Source organism: Nycticebus coucang, chromosome 1 (genome assembly GCF_027406575.1).
Source record: "Nycticebus coucang isolate mNycCou1 chromosome 1, mNycCou1.pri, whole genome shotgun sequence".
Taxonomy (NCBI): Eukaryota; Metazoa; Chordata; class Mammalia; order Primates; family Lorisidae; genus Nycticebus; species Nycticebus coucang.
The window spans coordinates 122,096,624-122,120,158 of record NC_069780.1 but is presented as its reverse complement, the minus strand read 5'-3'; positions in this window follow the sequence as shown (position 1 = coordinate 122,120,158).

Sequence of the window (23,535 nt, the reverse complement as noted above, 5' to 3'; positions counted from 1 at the left end):
ACAGAAAGGGAATTTAGAATAAACATGATAAAAACAATGAAAGAAATTATGGAAACAATGAAGGAAACTGCTAATAAAGTGGAAAATAACCAAAAGGAAATCAAAAAACAGAATCAAATCAGAGATGAACGATGTGAAGAATATAAAAAGGATATAGCAGAGCTGAAGGAACTGAAACAGTCAATTAGGGAACTTAAAGATGCAATGGAAAGTATCAGCAACAGGTTAGACCATGCAGAAGAAAGAATTTCAGAGGTAGAAGACAAAGTTCTTGAGATAACTCAGATAGTAAAAGAGACAGAAAGGAAGAGAGAGAAAGCAGAACGGTCACTGTCAGAATTATGGGACTTTGTAAAGTGTTCCAACATACAAGTTATAGAAATTCCAGAAGGGGAAGAAGAATGCCCCAGAGGAACGGAAGCCATACTAGAGAATATTATAAAAGAAAACATCCCAAATATCACCAAAGATTCTGACACACTGCTTTCAGAGGGATATCGGACTGCAGGTCGCCTCAACTCTAACCGAGCTTCTCCAAGACACATTGTGATGAACCTGTCCAAAGTCAAGACAAAAGAAAAGATTCTGCAAGCTGCCAGGAGTAAGCGCCAGTTGACCTACAGGGGCAAATCCATCAGAGTGACTGCAGACTTCTCTAATGAAACTTTCCAAGCAAGAAGACAATGGTCATCTACCTTTAATCTACTTAAACAGAACAATTTCCTGCCCAGAATTCTGTACCCTGCTAAGCTAAGCTTCAAAATTGACAGAGAAATCAAATCATTTACGGATATACAAACATTGAGGAAATTGGCCACAACAAGACCAGCTCTACAGGAAATACTTCAACCTGTTCTGCACACTGACCACCACAATGGATCAGCAGCAAAGTAAGAACTCAGAAATCAAAGGACAAAACCTAACCTCCACACTGACGCAAAAGATAAAACTAAGCAATGGACTCTCACCAAATAAGACGAATAGAATACTACCACACTTATCAATTATCTCCATAAATGTTAATGGCTTGAATTCCCCACTGAAGAGACATAGATTGGCTGACTGGATTAAAAAACACAAGCCATCCATCTGCTGTCTGCAAGAAACACACCTGACTTCAAAAGACAAATTAAAGTTCCGAGTCAAGGGTTGGAAGACAATTTTTCAGTCAAATGGAATTCAGAAGAAAAGAGGAGTCGCAATCTTATTTTCAGATTCATGTGGATTTAAAGCAACTAAAGTCAAAAAAGACAAAGATGGTCACTTTATATTGGTCAAGGGAAAAATACAACAAGAAGACATTTCAATTCTAAATATTTATGCACCCAATTTAAATGCTCCCAGATTCTTGAAACAGACCTTACTCAGTCTGAGCAATATGATATCTGATAATACCATCATAACAGGGGACTTTAACACTCCTCTTACAGAGCTGGACAGAACCTCTAAACAGAAATTAAATAAAGATACAAGAGATTTAAATGAGACCCTAGAACAACTATGCTTGATAGACGCATATAGAACACTCCATCCCAAAGATAAAGGAGATACAGTCTTCTCATCACCCCATGGAACATTCTCCAAAATTGATCATATCCTGGGACACAAAACAAATATCAACAGAATCAAAAGAATTGAAATTTTACCTTGTATCTTCTCAGACCATAAGGCACTAAAGGTGGAACTCAACTCTGACAAAAACGCTCGACCCCCCAAAGGCATGGAAATTAAACAATCTTCTGTTGAATGACAGATGGGTGCAGGAAGAAATAAAACAGGAAATCATTAACTTCCTTGAGCATAACAGCAATGAAGACACAAGCTACCAAAACCTGTGGGATACTGCAAAAGCTGTTTTGAGAGGAAAATTCATCGCTTTAGATGCCTACATTCGAAAAACAGAAAGCACATCAAAAAACTCACAAGCCATCTTATGGAGTTGGAAAAGGAAGAACAATCTAAGCCTAATGTCAGTAGAAGAAAAGAAATCTCCAAAATCAAATGAGAGTTCAATGAACCTGAAAACAAAAGCATCATTCAGAAAATTAATGAAACAAGGAGTTGTTTTTTTGAAAAAATAAATAAACCATTGGCCAGACTAATGAGAAATAGAAAAGTAAAATCTCTAATACCTCAATCAGAAATGATAAAGGGGAAATAACAACTGATCCCACAGAGATACAAGAGATCATCTCTGAATACTACCAGAAACTCTATGCCCAGAAATTTGACAATGTGAAAGAAATGGATCAATATTTGGAATCACACCCTCTCCCTAGACTTACCCAGGAGAAATAGAGCTCCTGAACAGACCAATTTCAAGCACTGAGATCAAAGAAACAATAAAAAACTTCCAACCAAAAAATGCCCTGGTCCAGATGGCTTCACTGCAGAATTCTATCAAACCTTCAAGGAAGAGCTTATTCCTGTACTGCAGAAATTATTCCAAAAAATTGAGGAAGAGGGAATCCTCCCCAACACATTCTATGAAGCAAACATCACCCTGATACCAAAACCAGGAAAAGACCCAAACAAAAAGGAGAATTTCAGACCAATCTCACTCATGAATATAGACGCAAAAATTCTCAACAAAATCCTAGCCAATAGATTACAGCTTATCATCAAAAAAGTCATTCATCATGATCAAATAGGCTTCATCCCAGGGATGCAAGGCTGATTTAAAATACGCAAGTCCATAAACGTTATCCACCATATTAACAGAGGCAAAAATAAAGATCACATGATCCTCTCAATAGATGCAGAAAAAGCATTTGATAAAATCCAGCATCCTTTTCTAATTAGAACACTAAATAGTATAGGCATAGGTGGCACATTTCTAAAACTGATTGAAGCTATCTATGACAAACCCACAGCCAATATTTTACTGAATGGAGTAAAACTGAAAGCTTTTCCTCTTAGAACTGGAACCAGACAAGGATGTCCTCTGTCACCTTTACTATTCAACGTAGTGCTGGAAGTTCTAGCGAATACAATTAGGCAAGACAAGGAAAAAAAGGGAATCCAAATGGGAGCAGAGGAGGTCAAACTCTCCCTCTTTGCTGACGACATGATCTTATACTTAGACAACCCCAAAGACTCAACCACAAGACTCCTAGAAGTCATCAAAAAATACGGTAATGTTTCAGGATATAAAATCAATGTCCACAAGTCAGTAGCCTTTGTATACACCAATAACAGTCAAGGTGAGAAGCTAATTAAGGACACAATTCCCTTCACCATAGTTTCAAAGAAAATGAAATTCCTAGGAATATACCTAACGAAGGAGGTGAAGGACCTCTATAAAGAAAACTATGAAATCCTCAGAAAGGAAATAGCAGAGGATATTAACAAATGGAAGAACAAACGATGCTCATGGATGGGAAGAATCAACATTGTTAAAATGTCTATACTTCCCAAAGCAATCTACCTATTCAATGCCATTCCTATCAAAATACCAACATCGTACTTTCAAGATTTGGAGAAAATGATTCTGCATTTTAATGGAACTGAAAAAAAAACGTCTAGCTAAGGCAGTTCTTAGTAATAAAAATAAAGCTGGGGGCATCAGCATACCAGATTTTAGTCTGTACTACAAAGCCATAGTGCTCAAGACAGCATGGTACTGGCACAAAAACAGAGACATAGACACTTGGAATCAAATTGAAAACCAAGAAATGAAACTAACATCTTACAACCACCTAATCTTCAATAAACCAAACAAGAACATACCTTGGGGGAAAGATTCCCTATTCAATAAATGGTGTTGGGAGAACTGGATGTCTACATGTAAAAGACTGAAACTGGACCCACACCTTTCCCCACTCACAAAAATTGATTCAAGATGGATAAAGGACTTAAACATAAGGCATGAAACAATAAAAATCCTCCAAGAAAGCATAGGAAAAACACTGGAAGATATTGGCCTGGGGAAAGGCTTCATGAAGAGATTGCCATGGCAATTGCAACAACAACAAAAATAAACAAATGGGACTTCATTAAACTGAAAAACTTCTGTACAGCTAAGGAGACAATAACCAAAGCAAAGAGACAACCTACACAATGGGAAAGGATATTTGCATATTTTCAATCAGACAAAAGCTTGATAACTCGGATCTATAGAGAACTCAAATTAATCCACATGAAAAAAGCCAACAATCCCGTATATCAATGGGCAAGAGACATGAATAGAACCTTCTCTAAAGATGACAGACGAATGGCTAACAAACACACGAAAAAATGTTCATCATCTCTGTATATTAGAGAAATGCAAATCAAAACAACCCTGAGATATCATCTAACCCCAGTGAGAATGGCCCACATCACAGAATCTCAAAACTGCAGATGCTGGCGTGGATGTGGAGAGAAGGGAACACTTTTATACTGCTGGTGGGACTGCAAACTAGTACAACCTTTCTTGAAGGAAGTATGGAGAAACCTCAAAGCAATCAAGTTAGACCTCCCATTTGATCCCACAATCCCATTACTGGGCATCTACCCAGAAGGAAAAAAATCCTTTTATCATAAGGACACTTGTACTAAACTGTTTATTGCAGCTCAATTTACAATCACCAAAATGTGGAAACAGCCTAAATGCACACCAACCCAGGAATGGATTAACAAGCTGTGGTATATGTATACCATGGAATACTATTCAGCTATTAAAAAAATGGACATTTAAGGTTATGGGGGGAGGAGGAAAAGCAGAAAGAGGGACGGAGGGAGGGGGTTGGGGCCTTGGTGTGTGTCACACTTTATGGGGGCAAGACATGATTGCAAGATGGACTTTACCTAACAATTGCAATCAGTGTAACCTGGCTTATTGTACCCTCAATGAATCCCCAACAATAAAAATAAAAAAAAAGAAAGAAAAAAAAGTTTAATGGTAAGAAAGACACCCTCTAAAATTAACAACTGATCAGAAATTCACTTCAGAAAAAATTTACTTTTTTATAAGACATTCTGGCCAACTTTTATATATATATAGTATGATATTAATAACAAACAAAATATAAATAAATTGGAAAAGCAGTTATAAACCTTTAAAATAATATATTAATTTTATTTAAAGAAATACAAAATACAGAGGAATTCCAAGGAAAACCAGTATATGGTTAAGGGGAAATTTGCCTTTTCCCTTGAAACTTTGCTGAAAAATCAAATCACAATTAAGGCAGGTTAGTAAGAGAAAGGACTTATTTACGTGCACATGAGGAGAAATCATAGAGTAATAACCCAATTTTCCAATGGTGTCCATGTTGAAGGTTGTGGTTCCTGATTACTGGAATCCAGTCGACATGGTTAATTGCTCAGGTAAGATAGAAAGTTCAAGTAAGTCATGGTTGGAATTGAAAGCAAACGTAGGTGGAAACCAAACATAAAACTAGAGCAGCAAAAGTGGTGTGAATAGAAAGTAAATGTAACCTGTACAAGTTTCAGCATAACAAAAAGAAGGTTTAACTGGGTCATAGCTTTTGTATGAAAGCCATAAATTAGTTTCATAGTAGGGCTGAGTACATTGGATACTTTTTCTTCCATTCTTGAGATACTTTACTAAGAAGAATATGTTCCAGCTCCATCCATGTAAACATGAAAGAGGTAAAGTCTCCATCTTTCTTTAACACTGCATAATATTCCATGGTGTACATATACCACAATTTATTACTCCATTTATGGATCGATGGGCTTGGGCTTTTTCCATGACTTAGCAATTATGAATTGGACTGCAATAAACATTCTGGTACAAATATCTTTGTTATAATGTGATTTTTGGGATTTTGAATATATACCTAGTAGAGAAATTATAGGATTGAATGGCAGATTTACTTTTAGATCTCTAAGTATTCTCCAAACATCTACCCAAAAGTAATGTATTAATTTGCATTCCCACCAGCAGTGTAGAAGTGTTCCCTTTTTTCCACATCCATGCCAACATCTATGGTCTTGGGATTTTGTGATATGGGCTAATCTCACTGGAGTTAGATGACATCTCAAAATAGTTTTGATTTGCATTTCTCTCATGATTAAGGATGATGGGCATTTTTTCATATGTCTGTAGGCCATGTGCCTGTCGTCTCCAGAGAAGTTTCTCTTCAAGTCTCTTGCCCAGCCTGTGATGGTATCACTTGTTCTTTTCTTGCTTATATGTTTGAGTTCTCTGTGGATTCTGTTTATTAAACCTTTCGCGGATACATAATCTAAGAATATAGGGAAGGGGGAGAAGGAGGGGAGGGAAGGGGGAGGATGGGCAGAGAAAGGGTGATTGGTGGAATTACACCTACAGTGCATCTTACAAGGGTACATGTGAAACTTACCAAATGTAGAATATAAATGTCTTAACACAATAACTAAGAAAATGCCAGGAAGGCTATATTAACCAGTGTGATGAAAATATGTCAAATGGTCTATAAAACCAGTGTATGGTGCCCCAGGATCACGTTAATGTACACTGCTATGATTTAATAATAAAATTTAAAAAAAAAAGGAGGTTTAGAGCACTTCCAAAGAGAGTTGGAAATGGGTGCCTCTTGAGAATGAGAAGAGGTAAGAGACACAGAGACCCAAAGGCAATGCAGCGGTATAAAAATATCCTCTTTCTCTCCATTTGAAATTTGTTGCAACTCTTTCATTGGACTCTTTTTCCACTGGGCATTACTGCCCTTTCCTATTGGTCATTGATTATTATCTTTTTGTATTGGTCATTCGTTACCTAAGCTACCTCATTTACACATTACCCCCCACCCCACCCCACTTCTTTTGGCTGAGAGTGGCTGAGTAGTGAATATTCCTTTGGGCCCTCCAGGTCCCTGTTCAGCAAGCCAGGCTTTCCTTCCATCCCCCTTGAAGTCTCTTTCTCTGTGTCCCGTCTCAGTCCTGATTTGGTGGTGGTGGGTGAATGAAGAATATAGGGCATAAAAAGTTGCTAGGGAGGGTTGCTAGGGATGACAAATGGATGGGGAAGAAATAGATTAATTTGTAGATTAAGCTAGAAGATAGGTTTTTGTGACCCAAATGATTTGGACCTGGTCCCTCTATATTCCCAGCCCTCATTCCTGAAATATTTTGATATAATAGGAGGAAGAAAAGGGGAGTTAGTTGTCCTCTCTGATCAGTCCAGTCCAGTTTATACGGATAAAGAGAAAGCCTCCTGCACTATTTCTTTTTTTTGTTGTTGTTGGGGATTCATTGAGGGTACAATAAGCCAGGTTACACTGATTGCATTTGTTAGGTAAAGTCCCTCTTGCAATCATGTCTTGCCCCCAGAAGGTGTGGCACACACCAAGGTCCCACCCCTTTCCCTCCTTCCCTCTCTGTGCTTTTCCTTCCCCCCCATGACCTTAATTGTCATTAATTGTCCTCATATCAAAATTGAGTACATAGGATTCATGCTTCTCCATTCTTGTGATGCTTTACTAAGAATAATGTCTTCCACTTCCATCCAGGTTAATAAGAAGGATGTAAAGTCTCCATTTTTTTTTTTAATAGCTGAATAGTATTCCATGGTATACATATACCACAGCTTGTTAATCCATTCCTGGGTTGGTGGGCATTTAGGCTGTTTTCACATTTTGTTGATTGTAAATTGAGCTGCAATAAATAGTCTAGTACAAGTATCCTTATGATAAAAGGATTTTTTTCCTTCTGGGTGGATGCCCAGTAATGGGATTGCAAGATCAAATGGAAGGTCTAGCTTGAGTGCTTTGAGGTTTCTCCATACTTCCTTCCAGAAACTATTTCTTGACTTTGAATTGCCTTCAGTTGAAAATACACTTTATACTAAAGACTCATATTAGGAAGCCAAGCAGAAATCAGTGACAACCTGTCACCTAGCTTTTGTCTCTTCATGGGGAAGTGACAACAATTAGAGCTCAGAATCAACTAAGAAGGAAATTACTACTTAGAATTTCTATTGAGAATCATGAAGGGCTGCTCCTTAAGACTGAAATACCTTGGAAATAAGCAGGTGACAAAGAATGAAACCCAGCTTTGAAACATCCCACTTCTTGGTTAGACTGAGACAATGTCTTCCTATTCTAAATACTTGGCAGAAGCTAAGGTAGATGTTTACGTGGAGGAAGGTAAGATCTTACAGAATTTCTGCAGTATGTTAACCACAATGTCCAGCATCAATCGTGGATTTCTAGGAATAACAGGAGGAGCAGCAGGAGAGAAAACAATCAAAGGATAGAATCAGACCTTCAGGTTACACAGATATTAATGTTGTAAGACAGGCCTCTAAAAATAATAGATTAATATTTTCAAGAAAAAGACTGATTACTACATCGAAGAATAGGAAAAATGAAATGCATAAAAAAACAAATGGAATCACTAGAAGTAAAATTATATAACCAAGGTTGAAACTCAATGAATGTATTTAATAGCAGCTAATGAGAAGAGACTTATGAGCTAAAATAAATGCCAGTGGAAAATATCCAGACTGAAATAAATATGAAAAAGATGAAGAATATAAGGAAAAAATAAGGATGGTTGAAATGTTTTAAAACATTTTCATTTAGTTCTAAAATGGTAAAAATTAAAGGAATGAGACCAAAGACATATTTAAAATATTAATAAGAATTTTACAAAATTAATACAAGATATTTTGCCATATATTTAGAAAGCTTTATAAAGAAAGCTTTATAAAACAAAATCGAATAAATGGAAAGAAAATAATGCTAAGGTTCAGGAAACCAAATACAAAGGAATACAAGAAGTAACTATAAAACTGAAGGACACAGTGGGAGCATGTGGAATATTAAATTTGGCTAAGCCACCTTTCTTTCTCTAACATGTCATCTTCCAATAAAGGGAGAGATCCTATTATCCTAACCCTTTCTTTCCTAACCCACACTCTGATTTTGGTTACAATTTCCTGAATGTTGTTCATATTTCTCAGGTATCTTTCTGTCATTTCCATTCCAACATTTTATTTAATAAAACAAAATGCTACTTCCCCAAGTACCGCCAGAACTTAAAACATCTACTAGGTATGTGTAATAGGAATTAGTTCTGCAAAGCGTGTGTATCGGTACTATCCCTATTTAAAGGTCTTTTGGTTTTTTTTTCCAGCTCAGTCTCTCTTCTTCCTTCATCATCCATCATACAAATTGATGGGAGCATTTAAAACATTGTGTAAATTTTTAGGGCTTAATTCATTTATTTTTCTGGCCAACAGGTTTTGAGAAGCATTACATCAATTACAGATTCCAAAGTAATTTCCCAAAGTAATTTCTAATGCTGGAGCTGGTGTCTCATATAAGGCAGATTTTTTTCCTTAAATCTATTAATAAACTTACAATACTATGGCAACAAGATTAAAGTGACGTCTAATAGGATTAAAATTACAGTATTATGCTCCGTTCTTACCCAATAAAAATATTTTCCCATTTACCAAATATTCCAGGGACTATCGTGGTAACTAGAGATGATTACTTGCTAAATGATTCCGTCTGGCTTGTGAAGTAACTGTGTCTCAGATATCATAGTCCAAAGCAGGCATGTACATAGTATTCACTTTCCTGTTCCATGTTCTATAAAATCACACCCCTTATAATTACATTTGAATTATACCAGATTAGGATGTATATGTATGTATTCATTCATATGTATGTATAATAAATTTGTCTTGACACTTTAAAACCTAAAACTTGAGGGCTACGAGCTCTTCCAATTCCCCTGTGCTGTTAAGGTACTTGCATTAGTCTGGTTCTTTAGAGAAACAGAGCTGTCACTGTCAGAGGTAGAAGGCTGGAAATTGTGGCACAAGCTGATTTTGTAGTCTTAAACCCGGGCGGTCCTGAGGAGGAATTCCATCCTCTTCAAGGACCTCTGTTTTTCCTCTTTAGACCTTCAGCTGGTTGGATTAATCTCACTCACATTACAAAGGATAATCTTTCATCAAGTTTACTGATTTAAATATTAATCACATAAAAAAGAAAACACCAATTGTTAGACCGGGATTTGATCAAGAAATTGGACATGATAGGTTAGCCAAGCTGGCACATAAAATTAACGCCAGAGTGTGTCAATCTTTTACTGGAAATCTTTTTCCAGTACTTTTCTCTGTATCTATCCAATTCTTCAACAGTTATCAAAATAATTTCAACTTGTTGAGTCCCTATTATTTCTTCCCTACCCTAGCCTTTCATTTGTCCCTCTATGCTACTTTTGTTTTTGGTGGTATAACATAAATGTATTTCCCTAATGGGGAGTTATGTATAATAACAATTGAAACAAATACTATCATCAGACTATTCTCTTGGCTTCCCATGAACAAGGCTAACCCAAACTTTAATGTATAATCAAAATAGGTTACCATGTCCTAAAATAAATTCCAAAATCTTAGAACGGAGCAGTAACAAAGGCTTATATATTTTCAACCAGCCTTCTATTAACAACCATAGCTGTATTTCACATTAAATTCCTTCCAGAACTTAGTATCTCTGACTCTGCCCTAAAATGACATACATCACTTCTGCTTATATCTGATTTGTTGGAAAAATCCTAAGTGAGTCTATATAATTTTCTATAGGACAAACCTATTTGTTTCTGGTAAATTATATGTATCCACAGCCAAAGACCTTGCCTTGATATAATCTTTAAAGCTCAACTCCATTCTTTTTCTGCTGGCCTCTGGAGTCTGGCCCTCACCGGGCCCTTACCTTAATGACTGCTGCTTTAAAGCAATTTAAAAAAAAAAAAAATAGGTCTTTTTCTTGTAGGTCTCTGCTCTTGTTTAGTGGAGAACACTTCAAGGAAAATACTCCGGAAAAGGCTGACACTCCATTTTATGTCCTACTAAGATTACAGCTTCGAAACCACCATAATAACCGTTACAATTTGTAATCTTTTTCAGCAGTAGAAACTGCAGCGTAGAAGTCTCAGTCAATTTTGACTGTAGATCACAAATACAGAGTGACTTGGAAAAACAAGTTGCTTTCTTTTATTTCTAGGTCTATTCTTTCTGTGTAAAACTCAGAAGAGAGTGAGAAGTACCCAATATTCTAAACCTCTTTTAATATCTTCCCTATATTTACAACCTCAGTCATCATCTTGGTCTTCACCCCAAGCAGAACAATTTGTTCAGATGTTTCAATGATACACATCAAGTGTCAATATGCTTCCATGCCCCATTTGTGGATCCTTTCTCCAAACCCCATCCCAATTTCATCCCACATATTGTTTTTTGATACTTATAAAACTACACTTTTATGAACCAATTCTTGCATCAATTAGGGATTATGTTCATTTGAAGATGACAGAAACCTAACCATCTAAAAATTATTACAGAACTAGAACCTTCTATATCAATATAATTAGCCATAACTAGGAGTCACAAGACTATCCCTAGCTATGAGAGAAGTTAGAAAATCTACTTTTAAGCTGAGTTTATTATTGTCTTTGTGAACACAAAGTTCTCTGTTAAAAAAACAAGGAGAGAATGAATACTGGGAAGGTGATTAGTAATCCTTGTCATACTGATTACCTTCCTTTGTCAAGAAAATGAAAATGAATGCAAATCTACACAATGGTAATACGCTTTTAGCATCACACAGGAGGCATGACAAGAATGAAATGGAGCTACTTCTCCTTTCTGAACATCATTTCCATTATCTCATTGAGTCCTTATAGCAAACTAGCTAGCACATCTTTATACTAATTTGACTGATGGGAAAAATGAGGGTCATTTAGCTGCTAAAAGCAGAGCCCAGGATTTAATCCATTCTAATATCACAGCCAATTCTTTTCACTATAAAAGGCTCTCTCTCTCTAAATCTTATGGCTGGAAAGATAAAAGCTTACTGACAAGTTAGTTGAAAATAGGAACTTCTAAAGCAAACAATCTCCATGGAATTCGTTTAATAAGTAAACAGAAATTATAGAAAATTACCACTTCAAATACTTATTGACGAATTTAAGCATAAAATGCTTTCAATTCACCATTAGCCAAAAATTCATTCAAGATGCTTAATATTTGAGGAAAAGTCTTAAGGGACATGTTAAATATTGATTTATTTGGATTCTTTATAGTTAATTCTCATATTAAGATAGATTATGAGAAAGTAATATATCTGGAAAATCTTCGCTCCATCTAGAAAGTTTGTCTCATTTGAAACTCAAAGCTTCATTAAATTCAATTTAATAAGAAAAGTCCATATGATGGATATTTCTCTTGTATGAAAAAACTATGAGTTTATTTTGTTATCTATTACCCATTTTCTAAGATTTATGTGATAGATACATAGTTTCCAGAGACAGAAAATGTTTGAAGACATCTTTTTAATTCTAACCCCTAGGAAATGTTTGACTGCATTTAAGATCCCTATTCCTATAACATGCAAACGAGATGGCACTGTGGCCACTTTCCAACGTGTGATCTTTATAAGTATGTCTATTTTCTTCTTTAATAATATGAGTCATCTGCAATTTTTTTTGAAATTAATATATGTGACTTACACAGCAAAGTTATATATATATATATCGGATTTCCAAATTTTCTTTTCTTTCTTTCGTTTTTTTTTTTTTTTGGAGACAGAGTCTCATGCTACTGGATTCTTCACCCAGAGGAAGGGCTCAACTACAACTTGAACTTCACTTGGAAGTGAGAACAATGTAAACTAAAATTTGCACCCTCATATTAATTTGAAATAAACAAGCAAACAAACAAGACAAACTCTTGGGCTCAAGCAATCCCCTGGCCTCAGCCTACCAGTAGCTGGGACTACAGGCACCTGCCACAACTCCTAGCTAGTTTTTCTATTTTTAGAAGAGACGGGGTCTCACTTGTACTTGGGCTTGTCTGCAACTCCTGAGTTCAAGCATTCCATTGCCTTGGCCTTCCGGAGTGCTAGGATTACAGGCATGGGCCACTGTGCCTGGCCCTAAATTTTCTTGTGTTGAAACCAGTCTTAAGAATATAAACTATTTTAGAAGTATGCTTTGCACAGTAAATATAGAGTAAGCTTAATTTTTAAAAAGAATAATTTGTGAATTCCTTCAAAATCTCTTGTTTTTAGATAAATCCAGTTCTTTTTAAATGAAATTACTTTATTATATAATTCTAAAAAATGTACATTCTTAAAATAAAAATTCAAAGCTGGGAAAAGTAAAAGGAAAGTTTTCCTTCTAGAGATAAGTATTATTAATATTCCAACAAATAGTAGTTTGCTATTACTTATATGAAATATGTATATGAAGTTGCTTAATGAATCATATAAGCATGTGGTCTTTGTAACTAGCTTTTTAATAAACTAGTAATTTAGTTAGATATCTTTTCATATAAATATTCAAATCCCTTTCATTATTTAAATAATTTCATCATCATATATATTGCATGAAGAGAACCTAGATTAATGTTATCAAAACAGAAACAAAGATTATAGAAAATTAATGACCCCCAAATTATTATAATAGTACATAATAATCCATTTGCATAATATATGTACTCAAATCCTCTATTGATGGTCTCTAAACTACTGCCAATCTTTTCCATTATAAATACTTTTATACATATATTTTGTGTATTTATTTGATCATGTGCTTTTTAACTGCCAGAAGTACACATTTTAAATTAAATATCATAAACATTTAAAATATTTTTATTGTTAATGAAGTATGTTGCAGAAATATTGCCTCAATTCATTGATATAGTAACACTACTTGAGGGGGTCATACATTTCCCACTTTCTACTGCCCTTACCATGGTCAACTTTAAAAAGTCTTTTCAAATAAGAAAATAAAAGAATAATCTCTAACCCAGTTGTATTTATCTGCATGTATTAATTTATAATTAAATTGAACACTTTGTATCACCTTGTTAGATGTTTTCTTTAGAGATTTGCTATTTGTATCAATTTTCAATTTTCAGTAAGAGTTCTTACTTTTTTTTTTGAGACAGAGCCTCAAGCTGTCACCCTGGGTACAGTGCCATGGCATCACAGCTCATGGCAACCTCCAACTCCTGGGCTCAAGCTATTCTTCTGCCTCTGCCTCCCGAGTAGCTGGGACAACAGGTGCCCGCCACAACGCCCGGCTATTTTTTTTTTGGTTGCAACCATCATTGTTGTTTGGCAGGCCCGGGCTGGATTCGAACCCGCCAGCTCAGGTGTATGCTGCTGGCTCCTTAGCCGCTTGAGCCACAGGCGCCAAGCCAAGAGTTCTTACATTTTTACTTGATGTTTAATCTGTGAGAGCAGAGACCTTGTCTTTGTTGCAGGGCAGTCAATTTCATTAGATGTCAGATTTTCACTGCAAAATAATTAAGGTCCATATTAAAGTATCTTGGTATGTGCATATATCAAAATAACTGGTAGTTTGATAAAGTCAATAATCTTATATAAATTGATAAGAAACAATAAAGCTCCACAAAGAACTGTCAACCTTAAGAAAGAGTAAGAAAAAGCATGATCCTGCCCAACCAAATACTAATGTAGATTATAAAATTGCAGAAAAGAAAATAGTGTTATTGTGGTAGAAGAATAGGCATAGTGAAGAAAATAACACTGCGTAGAAGGCAACTTAATATCTGGTGAAGGTACACATATGAATCCATTTTTTAAAAAATAACTAATGTTGAGTTTAGACCCTTTGAATTTTCAACTATCATTCATATCCTAAATATATTCTCTGGTTTGACTTTTAAAAAAAAAATTATTGACTTAATATAATGGCAGTAGTTTAATTTATTTCTGGGAATTTTCTTTTCTTTCTTTTTGTCTTTCTTATTTTGTATTGTTTGAGATTCACTGAGGGTACAAAGAATTAATTTACACTGATTGAAGTTGTTAAGTAAAATCCCTCTTGTCATTTCTGGAAATTTTAGTCTCTAGGTTTTCTTAAGAGAAGTACATGCAGACAGGTCAATTTCTACAACCTCGACCATACATCATGTGTTTCTACAGTAAACTATGCCTAAATTCTTTGATAATCCTTACCAACTGTGATTGTAATCTTCCAATTGTCCTTGTGTTAGGCAAAGTCAAGATGTTCATTGAATCAGAAAGCATTAGGTTCATAGGTATGTCACCATTTATCCTTAAATTTTTCTTTTAACACAATTCTGAACACAATTAGCTCCTACTGTATTTATTTACTTATCTGGTATAGAAAAATAACATTAATTAATTACCCAATGATAATAGAGAAAAATTCCTCTGAACCAAAAATTGAAACATCATTTCTCTTTTCTTAAAGCTAATTCAGCCACCAGGATGGTATTTTAGGCCTGGCATACTTTAATTCTCTATGATTGCCATCTTGGAATTATTTTTGTTTGTTTGTTTGCAACTTCTCTCATTTATTTTATTTTTAATACAAAATATTAAGCAGGTAAAATTTTCTTTTTTTACATGGTTGGCTTTATAAATGTTTGAGTCAGGGCTATAAGTGTGCCTATCACCTAAATAGGGTTCATTGTACTTGTTATGTAGGTTTTTACCCCTCTTCTTTTGCCTTTCTCTCTTTTCTTGATTTTCAATGAATTTTATTTCTTTCTATGCCCATGAATTAGTACTAAATTATTAGAGAGTATATGTAGTGTTTGTTTTTTACTTTTTGAGATAATTCAATTAGGATAATTACATCCAAATTGCTGCAAAAGAATTTAATTCATTTATTTTCATGGCTGAGTAATACTCTATGTGTTTTCTCTTTCTGTGTATGTGTGTGTGTGCGTTTGTGTACATACCACATTTTGTTAATCCACTCATAAACTAATGGGCACTTGGGTTGATTCTGAATCTATGCAATTATGAATTGTGCTGTATATCACTAATTATTAGGGAAATGCAAATTAAAAGTCACACTGCAATATCACCATATACCTGTGAAAATGGCTTTTTTAAAAAAAAGTCCAAAAACAATAGATGCTACCATGGATGTAGAGGAGAGGAAGGAACTCTTAGACACTGTTGGCACTCTTAGAAACATTAGTACAACCTCTGTGGTGAGCAGTATAGAGATTTCTCAAAGAACACAGCGTTAGGCCTACCATTCGATTCAGTAATCCCACTACTGAGTATCTACTCAAAGGAAAAGAAGTCATAAACACCTGCACTCAAATGGTTATTGTAGCTCCTACTTTAGTTGCTTCACCAATAATTGCTACTTTCAGTTTCAAATTCCTCTGTAGATCTGCATATGTCAAGAAGTTATAGACTATATCTGTTGGCTACTGCAAATTCAGATAATCTCAGAACAATTTACTCAATTATCTTCATAATCCAGACAAATCACCATGGTCAAATATTTTATTAACCATTTTTTTTGCTTATTAATATGACTGGAAAGAAAGAGCCATAACTCACTCCAAAAAGTTTGCATTCTTATTCATTCAAATCCAAGAAAATTTCTATAGTAATTATTGAACATCTTATACACCACTGAAAACCAATTATAATCCTTTAAATTAAATATTAATAGTAAACAGCATTGAGATATGCATACCTCATTACATATTCAAACACTGCTCATTTTCACAGTTAATGAAAGTATTTTCCCAAATGATATCCCTAGGAAATTGTCTAGAAATTACTTTTCTGATAAACATACTTTAAGTTAATTTTGATGTCATAATATTTTAGATAAATTTTATCCATTTAACACATATTAGTAATGAAAAAGTAAAAATCAAGATAGGGATGTGCTTTTTGTCCAGTTGTAAATGGCAACTTTTAGAGATATTTCTCGAAAGATAATTGATAATCCAAAAGAGGTTTTTTTCTACTTTTGTTCAGGGCAAATCATAGATATTTAATAATTTCTGTAACTCTAATTTCTAGTGTATTGTGTGTGTTTATGCTTATTTCTTTGTAAAAAATATATTTATTTTACTTTTTAGTCTTACAACATGAAATACATCTATGTCTTTTTATTTCTATACGAAGTTAATGCTTTCTAAACATTTTCCTTGATTCCACTGTAACTTTCCACTGTCTTATTTTTGACTTAATTATCTTTATTGAAAATGTTCAGATTCTCACCATAAACCCAGAGGAATAAATTTTGTTTTCTATTGGGAGTCTGTGTTCCTCAGAGCCTAGGAGTTTCACATAGTAGGCACACAGAGAATATTTATTGCATGAGAACATGAGTAAATAAATGAATTTCTCTTTTGGAAATTTATTCCTGTGAGCTGTCTTTATAGTAAATTCTTCTTATGAAGTCAATATTGAGAAAAAAATTATAATTTTTACTCTTATTCTGTGTCCATATAGAAAAAGATGAGCATAAACTGCCTCATGAATTTCCTCAAAATCACAATTCCACTTGTTTTCTTTGTTTAGAAATATTGATTGAAATTCCATATTTCTACTTTCAAAATCAAGGTTTAGTATATATAGCAAATAAATTTTCCCATCATAATTTCTCTATTCTTAAATTACAGATTTAAGGATAGAACCTGTGACATTTGAATATTTATATTTGCATAAATTTAAACCATATTACCTTACATTAAATAACATTACCAACAACTGAGAAAATTCCTTATATTATCAGGTTATTTAAAATAGCTTGCTACAGCAATCACATGTATTTTGCCTACTATAATTCAAAAGAAGTTTTTGAGAATTTTTATTTTCTGGTATAAACAAAAAAAATTATTTTTATTTTGGAAATTTTTACTTTCAAATTGTAATGCCAACTTTTCCCAAACTAAAAAAGAGAGAGAGAGAAAGAGATACGGCATTTATTTGCTACATTTTGTTGAAAAATTGCATCATTAATATATATAATTTTACTCACCTAATAAAGATATCAATCACACATTTTATAATATATAATTCTAAATTAAAATTTTCTTGCTGTGGCATTAATAATAGCAGCAAAATAGAAAATTAATAAGTATGTCAAGAAACAATATAAGCTTTTTGCTTTATGACGATTGACACCATTGTGGAAGTGATATTTAAAAGCCTAAGATTACTGAAGGATGGAAATAAAAAATTAGTGGTACAAGTTTTCTCACAAATGATTCTTTATTATTACACTAGGGGAAAACATTACAATAAAGCAATCAGTGAGGAAGGAACTTACAACAATATAAATAAGATTTATAACTGAGCAATTTTTAAATGAACACTAACATACAGATGAAATAAGTACTGCTCAAAATTTATATTTTGAGTGAATACTATTTTAACAGTTTGATCATTTTCTTTAACATATACTTTTTAAAACAAGAAAAATGAGAGCACTTACTCTCTTTAGTTAGCTGATCACTTTCGCATATGGTTCTCTGTTTTATGTTGTACTCTTAATTTTATCGTCATTTTCGGCAAATTTTTTGTGTTAAGCAATAGGCCACTCTAGCATTAGCTTAATATTTTACTCTATTTCTTTCTATTTAAAAAATTTCAATAATATTTACTTCCACATTTCCTGGCAACATCTCAGACCCGTTTATTCTCCTGATATATTTTTCTCTAATATCATATTTTTCAACATTACATCTTTGAAGCAAGTTCCTAATTGTTTATTTTTCACAATATATATTTTTAATTTCATCAGGTCCAGTTTCTTGGCTATTCCACTTACTCATAATGAATAAACTCGCTTTTGACTCCACTCTTTTATCTACCTGGCCTTCTCCGTCTTCCCTCCTTCCTTCCTTTCCACAACCTATCTTTTTTTCCTTCATGTTTTTATTCAGAAAACACAGGTATGAAGCAACCCTCAAATGAAACTACATATTTTATTCTGCATGAGTTCCTTTTCCTAAATTTAAACAAAACACTGATGGACTCAGGAAAGTACAACGTTATCTAACTTTAATATCTCCACTTTTCATATGTGCTTGACTTTTCTTTATAAACGATAAGACTGTGAGTTTTGTTGACTTTTTTCAAAGTTTAACAACATTAAAAACATTTCTAGATAAAAAGTCAATATATGACTCAAGTCGAATTTTCACATTCATCTTGCTAAACCTGATGGTTTTAGGTGTATGGGATTAAGCTTTCAGTTAGGTGCTGACATGTCATTTTTCTTGGTGTGAGAAATTGGAGACTGACTCTGCCCCACTGCAAAGCATTCACACAGAAATGTGCTGTACCAGGTCTTTACTTGCTCTCAATCTTATCATTGCACGACATGTGTATGAACACGAACATGTCTATCCCCAGGGTGAATGTCTACTGAACAGTCATCCCTATGGGTGTTTTATGGCATTCCCATAATTGTGATGTGCACCAGGCACAGCCATGGGCCTGCATTTAGCCAGATATATCCACAAGGAGACAACAATCTTAAAGAAAACCTAAGATTAGTTCCTCAGGTGATCTGATAGAATTTTCACCCCAAGCAAGGTCACACAACCTTTGCAGCTGTGTGACCGCTGAGGCAAGCACATAGACCAGGAAAGCCAGACTTCCCGTGGAAATGACGCCGCTCTGTTCTCATCTCTACATGGGAGCCATTTTCCTAAAGATGCTACTTGAAAGAATCTCCTGTTTGCTACATATTAATAACTTTGTTAATTTTGGTCATGCTGGTAAGTCAATGTTTAAATGAAGTTATTTGAAATGTATTTGTGTATTTACTAAGACAAGTAGATTTTCATTAGGTTTTCTGAAAGCATGTTATTTTTTACTTGTTTCTTCCAAATAGAAGGGAAAATGCTTTATTCTATTATGAAAAATTTGTGAAATTATTCCTTTTTTAACATTTAGAACTTACCCTAAAGTATTAGAGTATTATTTAAACTTTCAAATTCTAGGATTAATTCTTACAAATTAATTCTATTTAAATTCTAATTAATTCTAATTAAATTCTTACAAATTCAAGTTCTACCATGTACAAATTACGTTACCCTGGGATCACTACTCAGTTTCTGTTTCTTCATCCAAGAATAGAATGATACCAGTGCCCATCCCTCAAATTGTTGTGAAGTATAAAGGGCAAACAAGGTGTTCAATCAATGCTAACTATCAATGTTTTAAATATTTTATCATTATTGCCATAATAAAGTAATGAGGAGTATTTTTCTCAATTGTTTACAAATCCTTTAGCTTAATTCTAAAGTCTTCTAGTAAGTCTGAGTATGAGGCTGATGTATTTATATATAAGCAGAATTAAATAAATAACTTCCTTTTTTATTTGGTAAGCCTTCATTATTTGGAAAAAATACTTAATTAACACAAATGCTCAAACTGAGGCAATTATTTGTTTAATTAATAAACAAATAATATTTAATTAACAATTAATTAATTGTCAATTAATTAAATTAATTAATTGTTGATTGATTAAATTAATTGTTAATTAATTTAATTAATTAATGTGTTAATTAAATATTTTTTGAACCACATACAAATAGTTGAAATATTCATACAAATATTGTATGAACCACATACAAATAGTTGAAATTAATATGATTGTTTGCAAATCCCTATGTAAGGAGAATAATTCATGCAAACAACTCACAGATTGAACAAATAAAACCAACACTGGGAATATCTTTGGGTATTTTATGTTTTCTATGGACAGCATGCAAAACTAATTTTTCTTCCATCTCCTATTTTCATGACCACCCTTTAAGAAATGTCAGCAATGTGATTGGAAAATAAATCAACATCACAAATAGAGCAATTCAAAATGCCCAGAAATATATTTCCCTAGATTTATTTTTTCAAAAAATCTCTTTGAATTCTAATTCTTTCTCAATCTCTTATGTTATGATAGTTGAAATTTGTTTTGGTAATTCAGCTATTACAACTCTGTCCAACAATTTGATCCAAAATATTTTCCTTTGGCCTTCACAGTATAACAAAGGAAAACCCTTGTTGGAGAAAAAGTGGATATTGTAGATTATGCTGTAAACTGTACACAATAAAAAAACTTGCATCATCCCTTTGAACAAAACATACACTAAAGCAATTGTTCTCAAAGTGCAACTACTTACATTGGAATCACCACAGGTGTTTTTAACTGTTCATTCCCTAGAACATGAATCAGATGCCCAAAGTCAAATTTCTGGATCCAAAGTCTGACAACCTGAATTTTTAACAAGCTCCTTGGGCAATTTTTATACACTAAAAATTGAGAAGTACTCTCCTTAGACTGATTCACCTACTCTGTACTCAAGGATTCAGAAAATGATGAGGTGAAAAGGAATCGTAGAACAGTTGTACAATTCCAATTTTGGTGTATGTAGTTAGTGCAGTGTGTCACTTTGTGTAAAATAACTGATTTCTTATTCTGTGAGCTATTGTTGTTGCGTGACCGGAGACGCGAAAGAACAGCAGCTTTGCCGTGCTTGATGTAGGATATGTTTATTTCTAAATATTATCTACAATTGTTAATAAGAGATTTACTAAATCTCTTTTACTGTTTGGTAAATGCTTAGCATGCTTATCTTTACCTCTCAGATCTCCAAGCTAAACTTTACTATCCCTATTTTACAGGTGAGGAAAAAATAAGATCAGGGAGATGAAGTACCTTGCCCCAATATTTTAGTTAGTAAAAATAGGAAGTAAATTTGAACCCATGTTTGACTAATTTTAAAGCCCGTTCTTCTATCTATTATGTAGTAATACTTCCTACATCTCTATGATACCTAGTATCAGCAAACAGGCTCCCATGCCAGTGCTAACCAATCCTTAACTTTTGTGGCAGTACCATCTTATATTGACATTGTCTTGGTATAAAACATTTTACACCTATGATTAGTTTACAAATTCTAGAATATGTTTATTTACACCATCTTCTTGGACCCTCAAAATCGCTCCGTGACATGACACAAAGCAAATTATTACTGTCATTTTCAAGTGGAGAAATTAAGACTTACGATAGTGTCTTGGCTTGTCTTAAAGACCAGGTATGAAGTCGCATGGGACAGGAATTGATGGACAAGTTAGAAAACTGGGGTGGAGAACCTATATCTTTTATCTCCTGATATATTTTCCTTTCTCCTACTATACTGACTCCCTAGAAGGCAAGAATTTACTTACATTCTCTTCAACTCAACTGTTTGTAGAAAGAATATGTTAAAGACAAAATAAGGAAAAAATTCAATGTATTATAGCGAGCAAGTCAACTGGTGACTTGAAATAGCATTAGTGACTTCCCAATGCCATAAAATCTATACACATTGTCCAGTTCTATAGAAACAAAAGTTCTTCTGTCTTCCCCTCCACTCTCTAGATGTTGCCAGAAAAGAATGCAAACAGCTACTATCTGGCACTTCTAGCTATAATTAAGGCTATAGTTTATTAACAAAGATTAGTTTGCTATAATATTTATCTAAAGTTTTAGTCCTAATCTTTTCTTTACAGACGCAAGTCTTTCAATATTCTACTTTATAAAGCAGGAAGTAAAATTCTAGTCACATGTAGTTCACCCATTCAACAAACTTTCACTGAAGGTTCAAAATGCAGAGACTTGTGCTAGGTGCTAGGAGTGCATAAAGATGAAGTTATTCCCTTAATTAGCATGTACTTAATTAGCATTTACTTCTCTGAAATAGGATTTCATTGATTCCTAACTTAATTTGCATTTGTAGAATGGGGATAATCTGAAGTGAGTTACTTGGCAAATCGACATATATTCTGATTCAAACCTTCTCAGTCTGCAGTCTAACAATGCATCACTTACATAACAACAGAAATTTAAAATCATGTGGGCATTCTCTGGAACATTCATGTAGTAAATTTATTTTTTCAATGTAAAAATAAAATTGACTTGAAAGTTGCCACTTTTGTATGTTCAGATCTTGTGGTGGTGATTCACATTAATTACTTTTCCTAGCTGTGTTACCTCGACTAATTAAATGTTTTTCAGTGCCCTATGTTTCAATGTCACAGTAAACAAAGTTGTTACATGGAAGTTATACTATCCAATAAGTGCTTGCCTTCTTGGGTTTCTGGGCCATTATTTCATACATACTTAAAGCATAACTTGCACACAGGTACCTGAAGGGAGCAGGAAATAATCACTTGGGGCCAGTTCCAGGCCCCATGGGTACAGGAGTCCTAAGTATAGCCTCTGTGGACTCCAGGAGTGGAATGGTGATGTCCACCGTGTGGGTGTATGCCTTGTCCTAGGGTAGGATGATCCCCCATAGTCCTGTCCTTGACTCCTGCTCTTGCAGTTTCCCAAAAACTTTTACCAGACATGACTATTTTTTGGAAAGAAAGTTGCCACCCATTTTCTTTCTGACACTTCAGGGCCGCTTCACTCTTATTGGTGGATTTTCACAGGGAAAAATCTACACAGCTGACTGACAATTATTTTCTGTATTACTGGAATTTCTTCTTCAGTAGGTCCCCAGTCTTGGGGATTTGAAGAATGACTCCATGGACAACAGATCAGTGGTAAGACAGGATTTAATTTACAAAAAAGAATACAGAAAAATCACCAGAGCTCCTGGCAGAAGGAAAGACTTAAGTCAGACAATCTCCTCTCTGCCTGGGTTCTTTGTCAAGTTGTATGTATAGTTGCACTGTTCCTTTATAGTTACATTTGGCCAGGAAATGGTAACAAATGAATGGATACGAACCCTTGCACTGGGGCAAGGTGAATGAATGCATTAATGAATGGATACAG